The 4039-nt window shown below is 34.8% G+C and overlaps 1 pseudogene; it reads right to left on the bottom strand.

Annotated features, from left to right (window-relative positions):
- Positions 1–901: 901 nt before the first annotated feature.
- Positions 902–1240, bottom strand: LOC149237351 (SKP1-like protein 9 pseudogene; annotated as a pseudogene).
- Between the last annotated feature and the right edge of the window lie 2799 nt (positions 1241–4039).

Consider the following 4039-nt stretch of genomic DNA (forward strand, 5'->3'; position numbering starts at 1 on the left):
AATTGTCAATTTAACCCAACTAGCATCAATTTAGAAGATTGGACATAAAGTTGGATGTGTAATTGTTCATTTATTATTTAAATTAGCCTAAGAAAACATGTATTCAATAAGAAGCCCATGCATGTTTTCTACTACGTGCCATATAAAAACAAGAGCTATGTAAACATTTGATTAACATGTGATTACATATGCATTATGATTGTATATTAGAATGTTGAGGGCCAATTAAATAGTTTGTAAGTATATGTATTGTTTCACTTGCAATGCTTTATAAGTAATGCTATGGGAGAACAAAAGGTATTTAATTATATCATGATTATGTATGATACTAGCATGAGAAAAGGTATGGAATGGAGAGAAGAGAATATAAGTTTAGAGGCAACATCTATTCTAAACCCTTTAGCAAATTTGTCTCTAAAATCATTAAGGAACCAAGAAATAATAATTTAATATCTAAAATTTTAACCCCAATCACTTTTAAATTTTATCTCCAAAATGATGCCTTAGAAATATATGTTGCTTCTAATGAACAAGCTCTATAACCATAACTTTTATACCATTCTGTAATATCAAATATAAACACAACATAATAGTGACGCTACACATTAAACCTTAATAAAAAACAAAAACAAACCTCGTTCGAAGTGTGAAAAAATATTAATATTTATACATAAATGTTACGTTAACCAATAAACAAATTCCAAAAAACAAAATTGGGTCGAAGTCTCTATCAAAACATTAAATTTTTATACATAAATGTTGTTATAGAACAAGAAATACATGATATCCGTTGATTTTCGTAATAATATCATTGGCTTGAGTTAAATTAAGCCCACGGAAATTGACGGTTCGTACAAAATCTTACTACATAATAAGAAATAAATTTCATAATATTAAAATCCTAGTGAGCCTCCACGTCTTCCGGAGTGAGGTCATTGGCAATGTTCAGCATCTCTCGCACTTTTTTGTGTGTTTTGCACGCAGTAATTTCCCTCGCAATAGTTCGACAGGCCAAGTCGAGAAGCGTGGGGATATTGAGATGCATGGCGGCCAGTGCAAGTTGGAAAAGAGTGGGATGATCCACATTCACAAACTCCACATCCCATGAGTCAACATCCTTTTTGGGACGTGGGGGGTGATCAACGTGGTGGTACGTGCAATATTTGATAATCTTTTCTAAAATGTCGGTGGACACAAACGGCAGAGGAATGGGATTTTCAGTCCCAAATTCCTCCGCCATCCTCATTATTATCACCGACTGAAACGCCACCGCTTTTGGCACATCCAATATTTGGCCAGCGGAGCTCTTCAGTCTTAAAATCTCATCATTCGTACGTCCGTGTATACTATTTTCTCAATCACCTAATTCGATTCTGTTTTCGCCCAAGATTACTATTTCTTTGATAAACAACGAACAATTTTTTCTTATGATTTCTATTTATGAAATCTAATGTATATATATAGTGAGTATGTTATCGACTGCCAGCTTTCTTGAATGCGTGTCGACGTACCTTTTCGTCTTCTATGAATCAAATAAAAGTATGAGCCGACTTTTACTGGAAAAAGATATGTTATTCATCTAATAAATAAAGCTTAATTATTATTGTAGTTGGTGAAATGGATCAGCAGTTTGTATTAAGTTTAGTTTAGTTTCAGTTGCGTTTTAAGATGAAATTTTATAGGGAGGGGTGGAGCATTAAAGTCAAAGGAGGAATTAAGCTATTTAGAAGAGAGTTCTAGTAAGCAAGATTAGTTTTTCATTCAAAATTGGAGTTTAGTCAAGCTTAGCCTAGTTGTATATATATATAAGTGCGCACACTTCGAAGATATAGTGAAATTAATTTTAAAAATGTAAAAGCGCTTTTGAAACAACACAAGTAATTTCTACCATTTATTTCGAAGCCTTTGAATGGGACAAATGCATCATGGCTATGTTTTTGTGCACTTGTAATGGGAGTTAACATAGAGAGGGTTACTAGAAAACTTAACATAGAGAGGGTTACTAGAAAACTATGGTGTTAATCTTGGATTCAATTTTATATATATATATATATATATATATATATATATATATATTTAACTCTACCACTATGAACAATGCATAAAATCCATTATATGAGCTTACCTTATAGAGTATTCATCATCTTACTTGAATATGGGGTCATTATTAGCTCTTGGACATCATGGGTGGGTCTTGCATCAATGGAGGGAAATAAGAACCTCAACTCTATGAATTAATTCTTAGACTCAAGCATCATGGATGATTTCCATAATCAATACATATGAGCTATATAGGATATGATTCACCTCAAAATAGGATATGATCACCATAAACTAATTAGTTATGAAGCAAGAATAACTCTCAACACCTAATGAAGGCTAGTGAGGAGAACAAGAGGTTTGTAAGCTAAATGAAGCTTCCTAGTTTCAATTACCATGAACAGAGGGAGGTGGGAGAGAAAGGAGGAGACTCGAATAGAGAAAGAGAGGACCCGAGAGAAATAAGGAGAGAGGGAGGGAGAGAGGGAGTTGGAGAGGGAGAGAGAGGGAGTTAAGAAGAAAGACACAGACAGAGAAAGATTGGGGGAGAGAGAGAGAGAGGGAGTGACAATGGAGGGATGAGAGGAGTGAGGGACAAAGGAGAGCAAGAGGGAAGAGGGAGGGTAGAGAGACAGTGATAGGGGTAAGAGAGAGAGGGAAAGGGGAAAAGAGAGAGAGAGAGAGAGAGAGATTGGGGGGTGAGATAAAGAAGAAAAGAAGGAGAGGCATAGGGAGATATAGATATGGATGGTATGGGAGTGAGAGGGATGAAAAGCGAGATAGAGAGAGGGAGTGACAATGGAGGGATGGAGAGGAGTGAGGGACAAAGGAGAGCAGGAGAGAAGAGGGAGGGGAGAGACAGTGATAGGGGAAGAGAGAGAGGGAAAGGGGAAGAGAGAGAGAGAGAGAGAGAGAGAGAGAGAGAGAGAGAGAGAGAGAGAGAGAGATTGTGGGGTGAGATAAAGAAGAAAAGAAGGAGAGGCATAGGGAGATATAGATATGGATGGTATGGGAGTGAAAGGGATGAAAACAGAGATAGAGGGAGGCAGGGATAGGGAGAGAGAGAGGTAGTGAGATGGGAGAGAGAGGGAGAGAGAGAAAGAGAGAGGTATGGGGATAGGAACAAAGATGGAGGAGGGAGAAAGAGGGTAGAGGAAGGAAACATGGAGAGACATACATATATTATATAGTACTATATAATATTGAACATTACTAACCATATAGGAAGATGAAATATTTTACAAAATGTAAAATAAATTTGATTTAGAAGCCACATGCATAATTTTGGTTTTCACTAAAATAAATGTATTGATTTCAGTGTACATTTGTATTTCTAATCATGATTGGTTGATTGCACTGGCTACATTGATTTCAATGTAGTTGATTTTCTAATATTATTTGATTACTTGAACTAGATGCATTGATTTTTATTGTAGAATTTGATTTCTAGTCATATTTGATTGCTTGCACTACATGCATTGATTTCAGTGTAGATTTTTATTTTTAACCCTATTTGATTTCTTGCACTGGATGAATTAATTTTAGTGTAGATGTTGACTTCCAGTACTACTTGATTTCTTGGACTAGATGCATTGATTTCAATCTAGAAGTTTATTTCTGATTTGACGAAACTAAACATATGATGTAAATTAATTTCAAAGGAAGAATAATAGTGTGCATTGACTTTAGTGTAAGCAAAAAAAATTATTGATTACCTGCATTGATTTTTGTGTTGCAGTAATTCAACCATAAATAATACTTGAATTTTTATCTGAAATAAAATTTTCACTTACAGGAAATCTTTTCTTCTTGAAACTATAAAATGTTTATAATTGACTACATTCTTATTATTCCCATGTTATATCATTAAAAATTGTCAACCACGTTGCATTCAAACCAGGTAATAGAAAACAACTACCATTGAAACCTAGTTGCATTTTAACATTCCATAAGTGAGCATGACTAACTTTGGAGAAAGCTACTATTAACATTAGAGAGA

This window comes from Pinus tabuliformis, chromosome 8, assembly GCF_031772625.1.
Source record: "Pinus tabuliformis cultivar Carrire ecotype Pingquan chromosome 8, CPIR1, whole genome shotgun sequence".
Taxonomy (NCBI): domain Eukaryota; kingdom Viridiplantae; phylum Streptophyta; class Pinopsida; order Pinales; family Pinaceae; genus Pinus; species Pinus tabuliformis.